Genomic DNA, 14,765 nt, shown 5'->3' with positions numbered 1-14,765 from the left:
TTTTCTGTCTAAACTATACTGACAGTTAAAATCCAATGATACAGAAAAACTGGGCAGCAACAAGTTACTACAGATATGAATAGACAGTTCTGTTAATATTGCCAGAATGCTTTTGCTGCATTCAGTTAACTTTGTACCTCAGAGACTTGGTTGATTTATAGCATTTTTAATTATAATGTGACTATTTTTAGTTCAGAATTCAAGGTGGATAATAGATAATGAATTCCATATTCAAATGTATAAATATGGAAGTCGGAGTATTCAAATTATTTAATAATTTTGTTAACTTTTCAATTCACCATTGCATCAAATTAATTTGGCAAATTATTTTTCCCTTACATGTATTCTTTCTATGCTGTCTTAGAACAGAAATCTAAATCTTCTAAAGCAGCATTCAGCTAATGGCACATCTGCTTCCTCTCAGTTTTTATGCTTTGCTTTGGCTCCTCTGTCATTTCAGACTTAAGTTCTGTTGAGTCCAACAGGGCAAGTCATGTTGCAGCATGAATTTACCAAAATGTGTGGAAATCTGGGTAAAGTTGGTTAAAGATGTGCTTTTAAAATGTTTTACATACAATCTGTTTTTAAAGCAAAAAACGCAAGAGTTTTTAATTTTAATGTCAGTGCTTTTTATTGTTTTTTTAATCTAATAATTTCTTTGGCTTTGTTAAAGTTAGAAGATTTACTATTTTAGTCTGTATATTAGTTAAACTATTCTGAGAGTTGTTTAATATACAAAATATAGTTCCTTCATTTTTCTATTATAGCACTTGAATGCTTGCCTTTTTTCTCAGGGTTCAAATGTAAGTATTAATGCTGAAGGCTTGTCTGCTTTTGACTAGGTTTATTGGTATAGGTGACATGAGGGACAGCTCTATTTTTAGGGACTACACAGATTCTAAGCTTCTTTTGCTGGCATAATTTAACTACTGAGAGGAGTAAGCTAGGTAACCAAAAGGTGCATTTGCAGATATAACTGTGTCCATTCTAGTACTTTCCTGGTACACTGTCATTTACAGCTGAGATTTTCTTTACGTTACTGTTCACCATACAGGCAAACTTTCAGATATAATCTAAATATATTCTCCACCACATATTGATGACACTATCTGCATACGCTTTATGTACAAAAGTCGTTACTGTGATTTATGCGTATGCTTTATGTACAAGAGTAGTTACTGTGATTTATTTTCAGTTCTGATTAATAGTATTAGGAAAGGAAAACATTTTTTGCACAAATGTTTCTGTGTTGAAGAAGAATGTTTAAATAATTTTGAAATAATGAAATATGAACTATTGAAATATTAAAATGTGTTTGGAAAGTTTTGTTAAAACAGTAATTATAACAAAATAGAAAATAAACAGTTGAATGTAGGAAGCTGGGAGAGTGGGGGGATGACTGTAATGGAACAGTTCTAGTTTCTGTCTCTCTGCTATATTGCAAGAACAAAACTTCTCATGAAGTCATTTAATCACTGTGAGGTTGCACTGTGGGTGGTTATAAGGTTGAGGTAAGGAAAATTAGTATAGTTTCTAAGTATTATCTAAACTTTTCTTCAGCCTTTTCTTTACCACCCAAGGCATGCTCATTTTTTCCCATTGGTTTAGGCAGATGGGCCTTCGTGGTGGGACACTGACCTGATTTCAAAGGATGGGGATATCACTCTGTGCTGTGAGCAGAATCTGTGGAGGCCTTTGGTTTCTGAGTGAGCACAGTCATTTCAAGTAAACGGATGAGAAAATTGTTTTGCTTCTATGATTGGTTTTCGTTTTTAGATATCTGAGTTAATTTTTGTGCTCTGCAATGTGACTTTTTGAGCATTTGTGATGTGTAAGATACTCAGAAAGCTGCATACAGTGTATTGAGGTATGGTACATGAATATTTTAGTGAAAGATTGATGATATTTCCCTAGTCTGTCTTAGTGACTTAAAAAAAATGTGTCCTGTTTTCGTAGTAATTATCTTTTCCTCCACAGAACACAATTATGGTATTACCATATATTCATGATTGCCCATACCAAGCATTAAGTACAATGAACTCTGAAAATTGAAAGTAGGATTATTTTTACTTGCCATATTATACTGAAGTTTGAGTGCATACTGGATCCATAGCCCTCCTCCACATCTAGGAGGGTCGTAAACTTTAAGATATCTGAAATTCTTGTGTACTTTCTTACCACCTCAAGTGCTAGAATTCTAATCTATATTGAGAATTTGTGTTAAGATCATCAGCTGCTTGCTAAGATGCTGCTGTTGTAGGTGGGATTTCAGAAATTGTCTTCAGTGTATTTGCTCTTGACTGTGGCATCCTTTAACTGCTTGAAAGTGTAATGTCCTGTAGTGATGCTATTCAGGATTCCTCACAAGGTAAACTTGTAGCAAACGATCAAAATAGACCCCTTTAAAATAGTAAAAGTCTGGAGAAAACTGTTATACCTGGTAATTTTTATTTGTTTAATTGTAATTGTTTGGTAAAGCGTACAGATGACTTACTAGGTTTGGTTTGTCAAAGCTATGAACATTTATATAAATTTAAAATCTAAAGAGTGTATGCCTTATTGTTGTTGGCTTAGGATATACAAATACCTTACACTATTTGATTTTTGTAGTCTCTCTCATGTCATTCTGTTACAGGCATCTTCTATTAAATATTTATAGTTCACTGTTCATTTCTAAGTGCTTGTAACTGTTATGAATAATTAAAGAACAGAGTATAAGGGGGAAGAAAGGCGTTGATGTAGTGTTCAGAATGAGAATTTCCTATGATTGTTTGACAACAGTAAATTACATACATCTGAAAATCAACAAGGAAGACGTATCAGAAGCAGCAGTATGTTGTTAGCAAAGGTACTTGGGTTCATGTCTTCTCCGCCTGTGTGATTGCTGAGTGATGGTAACCTAATAAATATTTTTTGTCTAATTCATAAGAATTGTCCTCCTTAAAAATAAACAGTTAATTATCACTGTTTAATTATCATTGCCACCTAAGTAATGAGGCTGAAGTAGCAACTTAAAGAAGAATTTGCAAGATAATCTTTGTTTAGCAAGTAGTAAGTTTTAAAAAGTTCCAACTCTTGTACTTAATTTAATACTGAATTATATACATGAACTCTTCATAGAATTGAAGGGTTAATATTGGTAATGGTCACTCTCCTACTTGACAAAAAGTAACTTATGTCAAACCACAAAAACAGAACAATTAAGCTTGTGAAGTTCCATCTCTCTAGAGTTATCTTATGAAATTTGCTAGTACAATTACCGTTAGTCAAGAAGCAGATCTGAAGACACCATCAATCACTAGAATGAAGCAAATCAGTTGATGAATAGAAAGCTGCAGGACAGAGGTAATGATAGTTTTTAGAATTAAAAAAAATTCTACATCTTATTCCTCTTAAGCCTGAATGTTTTACTTGAATAAAATAACCTTTAGGCGATAATTTTACTTCTGTGTTGTTCCTGGAAAACACTCAGCAACAGGAAAGGACACCAAAAGACACCAGAAACTTGCCAAGAGAGCAGATGATACTTGGATTGAAATTTGGACAAAATATATGAATTGGCAGTACAGGTGGAAATGAATATTTTGCCACATCAGTGAAAGTGAAATTGCGTGATTTAGTCATAACCTTGTGCTGAGAGGTTGGGTGGGGGGACCTGTATGGATGTGTGAAAAAGTTGGTCCTTTAAATTATATAACACATCCCTGGTCAATCTGCTGCTCATTTTTTGTGAGCAAGAGTTGTTTGACAATTAAGGAAATATCATGTAGACTACTTATCACAGTAGAGGAGAAACAACATACTTTTCTGCTTTCTGACAAAATTAGTAATTTATAACAAACACAATTATTTTCATTTGTTGGCTGCATTTGCAGCATTGAAAAATAGGAATCTTGCCTGCATGGAGTAGGTTGTCCTTTTCCATATTATTGTGTCCTTTTAGTATTTAAATTTATGTAACTTCAATTCCATCATGGAGTACGTCCCTGTGATGGCACGCTAAGATGCAGGCTCTACAAGCTTGGTTTTGTTAGGTGGTTTTTCCTCTTGTCTCCCTTAGCTCTGGTGACATGCAGAAAATAGGAATGTTGATATTCGTAAAATGAAACTTAATACAGCTAATTGCAGAAGGGCTTGGGCACCCCAGCTCCCACTGAAAATAACTTCCCTCTTGGCATTGAAAATGTCCTTCAGCATGATCCCTCAGAATGATTCCTTACTTGTCTTCTTCAGTTCTACCATTTTAAATCATACAAAAGTGTGAAATATACCACGTACATAGAAATACATATAATTATGGTACTTTTAATAATTAAAACTTAAGTTCTTCAGAAGTAGTTTAATTTGCTAGGAAAGCTGTAGAGTTAGGTTTGTGAACTGATTCTCAAAGGTAACAATTGAGAGGCGGGCACATTAACAGTTTCTCTATTTTGTGAACAGAGGACTGCCACCTTCATCTTCATGTTTCAAAACACCTTCAATGAGTCTTGCTTTTTTTTGAACCATGGTCAAATATTTAAAACCCTCATTTAATTATACTTTGCTTATTTGGAAGTAATGTAGAAACAGAAGTCTTTTATAATTGCACAAATCTGCACAGAAATTGCCTTGTTGGTTGTGAATCAGGTAGGATGGTGTCTGGGCCTGCCAAGTAGGAAAGTTGGAAAAAAAAAAACCAACCCAAACCAACCCTTATGTCTGTGGGAAACTTTGGAAACGCTGCTGGGAAGGCTTTACCAACAGGAGTGGGAAAGGGTAGGGAGGCTTGAGCCAGTGCTCACACTCACCTCTTGCTGGACCTGATGTTGGCTTCTCTTTCCTCTCTGATGCTGAAGAGGAGCAGCACGGGAAGAAGTGAAGCAGCTTTCTGCAGAGCCCGTGCTGCATCTGAAATTACAAAAATCTTAAACGCGGTTATTGTGTTATCTTTCTAAGTCACCCACATGCTGTATTTTTGCTTTAAACTGTGAAGCCTGACAGCTGTGTTACGGAAGTTGCTTATTTTGCCAATTCAGTCAAATTGTTGTTTATGCCTGAAACGAGAAATGGAAAAATGCTGTGCTTTCTACTAGTGGAACTGACTTGCAGCTATGAATACTTGAAAAAAATCTGACATTCAACTTCAGACTGATAGCTGTAGTATTCTGCATATGAAATCTTGTTGATAGGTTTTGATCAAAATGCTCATCAAAGTGTATCTTAGCTATAACATTTAAGTATTTAAAACATTATTGAAGAACTGAAAATGAAAATGCTCGGAGTTCGAACAGTTGTGCATGTATATGCAGAAAAAGTGTCTTGCTGATTTTAAGGATCACAGCAAAGACTCAGAGGCTTCTTCACTCCTGAGCTGTACTGAAACTTGTTGAGCCAACTTGCTTGTTTGAATCCTCCAGTACCTTCATCTGCAGTGTGAGCTCTGTCATCTTCAGTTATTCTTCAAGCTGAAAGCATATGTAACTATTATTCCTTTTTCTGATCATCGATGGCTGAAAAAATAAATGCTTATAATAAACATTAGTTTCTCTATAGTAGTTAAAATGGTCTGTTTGTCATAGTTTAGATATAATTTCTTAGTACATGAGAAATTAGGAGTCTAAAATACTTCCTACTTACCTATCTAGGGTTATTGCCCTTTTCACACCATCCACTAATTTTTAACAACTTTCCATTAAGACAGGTTCCTCAGTTTAAGACTGAACAGCACATAGTAGCTGCTGGTTTTCATAAATAATTATTGTAGTTTATATGAATTTGGTTAAAATATTGCTTGTTTGGATCTGAAATACACATGTTTCGCTTTTATCAAGTTTGTGAAAACCAAATGCCTCTTTTGCTCCACTGGAAATGCTACCCAGAAGCCTGAACTGTAACTGACTCAATAAAACCAAAAACTTAGATATTCATGCCAAGCATAACTCAGACTTTGGTGCTCTCAATACTCACAGCAGTCTGGGTAGTTTCCTTAGATGCTTTTTATTTGTTTTCTTTTGAGGTTAGACTTTTCTTTTCCCCTTTCCCCTGCTCATCTGTATTGTAAATTAACCCCTGAAACCAAATGCCCCTTTATTTTAATATGATAAATATGCAGATATACTTACATATGAAAGAATGCCTCAGTGGTGTTTGGATGTCATTTTAATGTATTACCATATTTTAATATTCAGATATAATATTACCAAGTTCTCTCATGATGTGTATTGCTTCATAAACGTAACTGCATTTCTGTAAGTTACAGTAGTTGCTGCTAGAAGGCAAATGTACTTGGCAGCATGAAACTGCAGAGTGGAGAAGTCTTAGTTACTATAAACTTTTAAAAATTTAGGTCAAAATCAAACATAGTATAAGTAATTACAGCTCCTTTATTTTCAGCAGAGTAAGCAATATCAGATTGTTTCCTTTCTCTTGAAAAACATATGGAATGGATCTATGTGTGCTGAATTAATATGGTGAAATATCACTGTGATTTAATGTCTTCTTTTTAAAAAGTTAATTAATTGATCCTCAAGAGATCAGATATACTTTTGCCATTAAAAACATGGCCCTAAGAAGAAAAGGCTAAACTATTTTTGTATGTTACCCTCTGTTATGGTTAAAACTGAGGCTCAGAATTAAAACCTGAAAACACTTTTTGGAAACCAGGAGAACCAGGAGTGCTCCATGTAATCACTATTCCGTCATTTAACTGAAGAATATTTTCAAACTGAGCTGTCATTTCTTTTTAGTTCTCTTTGTAAAACTTACCAATATGACTTGCAAACACTAACAGTGAGGAATATAACACAGTCAATGTTTTGGGACATGAAATGTGTTCATGCTGCTTTAGCGAGTCTTAGCATTGGAGTTAGGACATTCTCTTACCTTGCTCAGCTTGTATCAGCTTTAAGAGCTGAGCGAGAGGGAGCAAGCAGCAGCATGCCTAGGGATGTCTTGGACATCTTGGTGGAAGAAGAGTCTGCCTTGTAGCACAGGTTCACAGAAAGCTCTCCTGCAACATACTGCAAGAGCATTTGAATGTTGAAGAACCTAAGGATACTTAACACAGCAACATAAAAAACTATATTAAAAAAATGCTTTCTTTACTCTTGGTAAACTGATCAAATGACTAAGTAATCTCTTCTGTAAGAAGTTTTACATAGAAAGCCTTAGTCTAGACTTTATTTGCAAAACCATATCCTGTTATTTCCCTGCTCATCCCTGTCACAGTCTTTAACTGAGTTAAATTGCCTGCTCTAAAAGCAACAAGGACAACATAGGCTATCATTTTTCTCTGCTCTTTCTAATAGGTAATGTAGTAGTGATCTCTCTCCTGTAATACAAATTTTTTGGTGTCCTGTTTTCTTGAAGTGAGGCAGAACAAAAATGAACCAAAGGAGCCCTGAGAACCTCAATTCTGTTATTTTATGGTGTTGGTAGTTCTTTCTTATACCTTGCCTTTATGTTCAATATGTTTATGAAATTGATGGTGTATGTTCTGTGGGGTGGATCAAGATGAGAGATTTTGTTTTCCCTAATGACATAAAGTTCTCTTGTCAGGTCATGTAGGATCAGATTTCAACAGAACAGTTTCAACTGCATTGATTTTAATTGAATACATTTCTTGATAAAAGTGAGTGGTTCTGTTCTTTCCTCCCATTTTTAATCAGTTTCCTTTTTCTAGTGGTTATTTTGGACCAGCTTGATACTTCCCCGATCACATGGCAGATTGTTTCAGCTCACTAAAATTGCAGAAAACTAATTCAGCAAAAAAGAGATTTTTTCATTTCCCGAGGTAGTGAGGTAAATTAATTTACTGTGTGTCAGACAGGTGCTAATGTGGGCCTGAGGAGCTAGGGTGGAGAGAAGGGAGATGCAGCTGGGGCAGGAGGAGGAAGACAGGACAGAAAATTAATGTTTTGAAGAGGATTTGAAGAGGGAATTGGTTTAGCTGGATCATGAACCATGCAATTAGCTGATCTGAAATAATGTAGGTCATTTGTGTTTGAATATTGAGCTAAAACTTGCCCCTGTGTCCATATTCCTTTAATAACAGAATTCCCTTAGTAAAAACAGATTAAAAAAAAAAAAAGAATTGTTACTTGTGCAGCTAATCTTCGTAATTTTCTTTCCTCTTCACTGTTGTTTGTAACGTGTAACTGGGTCTGGCTGGGGTCAACCCACCACACACTGAAAAAATATGTTTCTCTTAAAAGATTTCTGCAAACAGCAGATATGCCATGAATACCAGTTTGGAAAAATATTTAAATGCTGAGCTCAAATATAGCGATTCACAATGAGTGGGAGGCCCTGTGTTTTCCAAATAGCTGGTGTTTTGTCTCCCCCCTAAATGCCTGTTATTTCAGTTGAGGACTTTTTACTTTGTCTTAAATACAACTGGTCAGCCCTGTGTACCATTAAACAGTGGCTACAGTTTCATTCAGAAACTATTGTACAAGATGTGATTTAATATGTGCTGTTTCTAAAGTGTTTGGATTTCTGTCAGCTGAACTGCTAATTACTTGGAGAGTTTTTTCTTGGTTTGATTTTCACATGCTCTGCAAGCTTGGGATAGCTGTGTTAAAGCATTATAAAGTACGTGCTTTTTAGTGAATTGGGTCACTGTGTTAGTAAGAATTTCCTAGTAATGGCAACTTAAAAGGTACTGACTAGGAAGAACATAGATACGTGCCTAGAGGAGAGAGGCTGAGTGGTGGCTGTAAGCCAGATTCTTCTGCTGAGTTGTTGATTCCAGGAGAATTAGGCTGAGAGAGGGTGCACCAAGGATGTAGACCTCCTGCCTTCGAGGATATGGCTCCTAATGACGAAATGCCTTTTTTGCCCCACCTTCTCTCTTCTTTCCCTCCCACTTTCTCTCTTTTTCTCACCCTCTTCTGAAGAAGACTCTCACTCTGTCTTTAACTGCATGTAACTTTTTAAATCGATGCTAAGTTTTGTGTAACAAAGATGAAGTGTTGCTGGTTTTAGTTACCTGTTATTTTCCTTCCTTTTTTCTACCGACTCTCACACAGAAACTTGGTTAGCTGCTTTTATAATGCTGCATGTTAAGTTCTGGAATGAGCTGGCAGCTGTACATAGGCAACCTATAAATAATAATGAATTCCTTTTTTGTGTTTACAAAAATAAGTGGTCCTGTTTTATTATTGCTGTATCAGTTAAAGACATTTTTTCAAAGAAAACCCTAAGTATTTTTGCAATGAAAATATTTATAAAGAAAAGGATAATGTGATACTGACGTTGCATTTGTAACTCATTTGCTGATTTATGTCTGCATTTTAAGACCACAGGTGAAACCTCAGAAAAGAAGAAATTACTGATACCATATTTTTATTAAAATGCATTTAGAAATTGAATGTTTTCAAATACTGCCTTAAATATCTGTGTGTTTTTCCTTCGAATAGACCTAACTATATATAGACCTACCTGAATGCTTTCTTAAGTATAAAGAAAATCTATAAAATTCAGGGTTTTTCTTTTGCAGGGTTCTGAAGAAAAATGCTTAGGAATCTTAATTAAATAAACAAAGCTTCGATTTTTTTTTAAACTAACCACTTCCTGTAATAGGCTTATGCTATACATCATGTTGTTAAGCTAGGTGATCTTGCAATTGCTGCTAAATTGCATTTGATGAAGATATGCAGTTTTCATCCTCAAATTGGCTACTTAAGTATCACATGCGCTGTAAAAGCAAGTCATCAATGACTTTTATAGTGTCAGTAGAGTAGTTTGCTCTATGTTCATCATGAAAATCATTAGACTGTCTGTTCTGGTCATGAAGTAGTGAATTGTATTGGAACTGTTGGCTACAGATGCATATTAAATTACTTCTAAAATGGCTTTTATGCTATATGACATTGAATAACAATGTGATTTAAAAAAAAAACCCCAAATTAACCAAACTTAGGCACAGCCTGTGTTCTCACCTACTCACCAGTAATTGTTCAGAGTATTGCCACAAAACTGACCCTCAGATTCACAGACCTGTCACTTAATTCAGAACTTGTATTCAAAAAAAATTTGATTTATTTAAAAGCTATTGAGACCCTTTACATGATTGCAGTCTTGTTACTACACATATATGCAAAGACGTTGCCATCTTTGCTAGGCTGAATGGCTCAGCATCCATCTTGTTTCTAAGCCTGTTTGGGATTAATTAAGTAGGCGTTCTTGGAACTGTGGCTCCTGTAGTCTGTGTGCCATCATTGTCACAAGGTGTATGAGTTTCTTCACACGTTGTCAGAGCTCAGCCATTTACAATCAAAAAGCCTGCAGTGAGGTGCTGGGGTTGCGGGGAGGTGTCTTGTGCTCTATTTTTTATGTAGTTGCTTGGTTGATAGAGCACTCACCTACTCATTGAGTGATTGGGCTCTAGTCCTTCTGCCTGGGGATCTTCAAATGCACAGCTCCTCGTGTGCTAGCCACATGCTCTCAAGACTAGGAGGGGCTGCCTTCCATGCTTCTGATTAACCTCTGGTATATAAACACAAATGGAAATTTTGTACAGTTAGAGCATAAGAATCAGCAGGATCTGTCACCTGGGGAGGCAGGTATTCCTCTGAGAGGGCAAAATTCAGTGTTCAGGTCCCTGCTGCATGGACTGTTTGTACGTTTTGCATTCAGGGCCACCAAGTGAAATGTTTATGGAGTAATGATATCGGGGACTTTCACTTCCCAGATGAGTGCTCTAAAAATGTGTCATTCTGCCACTTCCTCTTGTTACCATTGTCTTTTCTTTGCAAAGTCCTCTGTCTCAAAAGGAGTACCTTAGTGGGCTAAACGCAGATAGAGGCCTTAATTTTCAAATCCCAGTTAGCATAACTACTGCATCAAAGCTGCAGGTAGCTGCTTTAGTCGTGGAGAGAGGCAGGATCACAGATACCCATCTCCAAAGTTTGCACTGGTGACTGTAAGGACCGTTCTGTGTTGGCTGATGGAAGGACTGTCCTGCACAGTGCTCTGGTTGCAGCCCCTCACTTTTCACCTCGGGTGGGTGGCAGACCCCTGCCTTGGGCTGTAAGTTTCTTCCTGAAGTGTTCTAGATTCCACTGTACCAACCAGTACTGAAACTTCTTGGTAACTCTGGGACTTAATGTTTTTTGAAGTACTGCTTTCCCCATGGTGTCTTCTGGGGCATGATTCATTTGGGCATTTGCAGGTCATAAAATTCAGTCTCTGCATCCTTTCCTTTAGTAGATGGTTACAAACCTTGCACTCTTCATTGTTTCCTCTATCATCCTTATCTATTATGTTATCAAATCTCTGTTTGAACTCCGCCACTGTCTCTATCAGTAACTGTGGTTATTTGAACTGCTCTTTAAGTAATTTTATCATAAAGTTGTATATACTAAAAGCTTTGCTGTTCAGGAGTGATGTGCATATCTTTTAGTGTCCGAGGCAGGATTCTTTCATTGTCTCCAGAATTCTGTGTTGTAGATAGTGCTTAGTCACACAAACATTTCTTTGTCTTTACCTTGAGAGGAACAACAACAACAAAAAGTTATCATGGAGATACTCTTCCCTGTTTGCTCTTTTAAGCTGTTTTCTCCAGCTGTCTCTGTCTAAGTGCCATAGATGTCAGCTGGGATTATTTCTGTTTTTTAAACTGCTGGATACTTTGCTTTCTGTTGCTAGAACTCCTGCATAAACTAAACTCTTTGTGTTGTCACTTGTAGTGGATATTAGCAAAGTTTCACAACAGTTTTATCTGTGATCTGGTCTGTTTCTCAAAACTTCTTGCAGGTGACCTTGGATGTGGCACAGTGGATTTTAGGAAGTGTATTGATGGGGGTGGTTATTTTTCTTTCAATGGTGAAGTCTCCTGAAGAACAGGCAGTCTTCAGGGGAGGTCCTGAGTTACGATGACAGTACCTGTTATAATCTGAAGTTGTTTCAGCACAAAAATTGTAGCTTCTGTTGTGGACAGAATTATGCATCTGCACTGTAAAGCCAGTCTCACTTCGAGCATCTTGAACAGCATCAAGAACACTGTAAGTCTCATGAATGCCGAGAAGTCTCTCCTGTGTTCATTCAGATACATACAGTTCTCTGATGTGCCAGTCTTTTTGATTCAAGACAGACTTAAGACCATGAAAGAGCTGACGCAGTTCATGAATGCCAGCCCACTTTCAGGGTGAAATCCTCCCCATCATATAGCAGAATATTTCTGCCTCCTTCTCCATGCCAGACCGTATCTCTGAGGCTCACAAACCTGTTTCATACAGTTTGTGCACACTCTATGCAATTACATTCTCAGCTTATGAGTGAGAGTTTATTTCTGTTTCTTTTCAGACAGGTGGATAATTCACACAGGTAGATAATTCTGGCCAGTGTCTTCGGGAGAATATCCTTTAAGTTCTTCTGTTCATGCAGATTGATTGTGACTGCCATGTCTCTGTCAGCATGGGGACTTGCACAGGCAATCTGCTAGCTCAGGATCATTGATCTCTGCAAAAGCAGAAACTTAAGAAGGGTGTTGTGGAGCTTAGAGCTGTGAGAAACTCAGGAGTATGTTAGAATTTGTCTTCACGGTCATCACAGTCATCATTCAGACAGCGATGTCTACCGCCAGCAGGCTTTACATGAATAAGCCAAGTGGTGAGATTGCTTTACCCTGCAGAAATGCAGACTACTGTCAAACTGGCTTCAAGTTCATCTGGCAGGCAAGGAAAATAGTCTTGCAGGTGGTAGATTGAATTATTCCTCTGATCCGCATGTGTAAATTCCAATTCAGTCTTTAGGTAACTAGAGTTGGGAATGGGGTTGCCTTGAGATGGACCTATTTACACCAGATGGCATCAAGAAATGTCAGATTTTTTTTCTCCCTTGCCATTCAGTGGCTTGGATCAGACACAATCCTGATCATAGAGAAAGGCATAGACCTTCATTCTGTTTGGTAAATACTGATCATGGTCAGGCAAGGTAACACTTCCCAGGTCTTGATGGTTCTGGTGTCAGGAGGTTATCTGTCAGCTGTCTTTCGCTGAAGAGTTCAAGAAATATATTCCTCTCCTAGATCTGTGACTGAGAAATCTGGAGCATTAAGGAGTTTCAGCATGCTTCATTCCAAGCCCTAAAATACTGGACAGGAACGTCATTGCTCATTTCTATGGGGCTGTCCCTTGCCACTTTTCCAGGTTAGGAGATGTAGATAGGTAGCCAGACAAGAAGCTAGGCTTAAAATAGAACAAAAATCTTTGTAAACAAAAATCGCTTTTGTAATTTATTATTTTTTTAAATTAAGGAAATTTGCTTTTGTTTGAAAGCAATCCTTATGCCCAAACTACATGTAATGAGATTCCAAGAGTCAGCCCTGTGCAGTATCCATTGCAGCTGTTTGATCTGGAGTTAGAAATAAAACAGTCCTCTGTAGGGTTATTCACTTTTACTGGTCTCTTGAGAACTTGCATAAAGCAAATTCTGCTGTCATTAAAGGTGCAAGAATTGTTACGGTTGATTAATTTTCTCAAACACAGAACAGCAAATATTAAGTCTGCTTACTTTACTAATCATCGTTTTCAGTGGAAGGCTTTTTGGATGCTTATAAATTAAATTACAAAAAAGAAGAATTCTGCGTTTTTAATTTAATGAAATTAAACATATAGCTCATATGCCCTGAACTGGAAATACATTCTGTAATGAATGGGTTTTATTTGAACATCTGTTCAGTGTAGCAGTTGTTAAAAGTTTTCTTTCTCTCTCCTTTCTGCCACATAAGCAATGCTGATTTACATTGGAACATACTTCAAATGGAAAACTATTAGAGGGAAAATCAACATTCTTTTTGTATAAAGCTGGAAAAGTAATTTTTTGAGCTGTGCTGGAATATAAGAAGAACACTTCTAAACAGGGTATCTAACATAAAAAGATTATTTCATGGAAGTATTATTTTGGAGTAAAAGTTAGCTTATCAAGACACATGGCACTTTTAGAAAAAACAAAACAGCATTTTTTCAATCTCAGAAAATGCAGATAATGAAAGCACACAGGTGTCTTAAATTCAGTTCTTTCTCATTAAATTGATTGTACTTAAGTCATCTGTTACTGATTTATTTGCACTTGTTTGAATTAATACAAACAGCAAATAGAGGTAGTTAAGTGACTTTTGTTGTTGTTGTTGTTACATGGCTTATATATCCAGTTTTCAACCCAAGCTTTCTCTAGTAAACTAAGACCTCTGGGTTATTTCATTGTTTTAAGAGCAAAGGTGAATCACTTTTGCTTCCCTTCCTGACGAGGCCTTGCATTTTCCATTCAAGTTCTTTCTAATGATACACAGCTTCTTTGGAACCAGTTAAACTTTAATCCTCTTGGACAGTTCCCTCCTGAGTCACTGTTGTATTTCCTGAAACTCAGAACTTGCATTGAATTATATCTGCTGCAGTCCAGTCGCTTGTGTTTCAGTGTAGTTTCTTAAGAAGAACGTGCATGTTTTCCTAGTATAGCAGTGGGATGCATGTGTCAATGCTCTGGGCAGTCTGTGGGAAGAACATGGATGGGTGCAGTAGAGAAGGGAGCTATGCATGTTAAGTGCTGTTAATGTCTTGTATGCTTAGATTAGGACCATGTCCTACGGATTTTATGTAGTTAATTGTGTATTAATGTTTCTCAGGTGTTCATGAGGACCCTGTCAGCATGGTATTAAAGCATTATATTCTGTACTGACAAAGTTCAGCAAATATCTGTAGGACTGTATAGGGACTCAGAGGAAAGCTTACTTTCTACTGCCTTGGCTGTAGGACCCATTATTTCTCTAAGTAGGTTATTACTGA

The 14,765-nt window shown here is 36.8% G+C and overlaps 1 protein-coding gene across 3 annotated transcripts in view; it reads left to right on the top strand.

Annotated features, from left to right (window-relative positions):
• The window catches only part of PLCL2 (phospholipase C like 2), a 111,224-nt gene that overhangs the window by 47,118 nt on the left and 49,341 nt on the right, over positions 1-14,765 (top strand). The gene's annotated exons all lie outside the window — the stretch shown is intronic.

This window comes from Aquila chrysaetos, chromosome 3 (genome assembly GCF_900496995.4).
Source record: "Aquila chrysaetos chrysaetos chromosome 3, bAquChr1.4, whole genome shotgun sequence".
NCBI classification, from domain to species: Eukaryota; Metazoa; Chordata; class Aves; order Accipitriformes; family Accipitridae; genus Aquila; species Aquila chrysaetos.
This window is presented reverse-complemented; position numbering and strand designations above follow the sequence as displayed.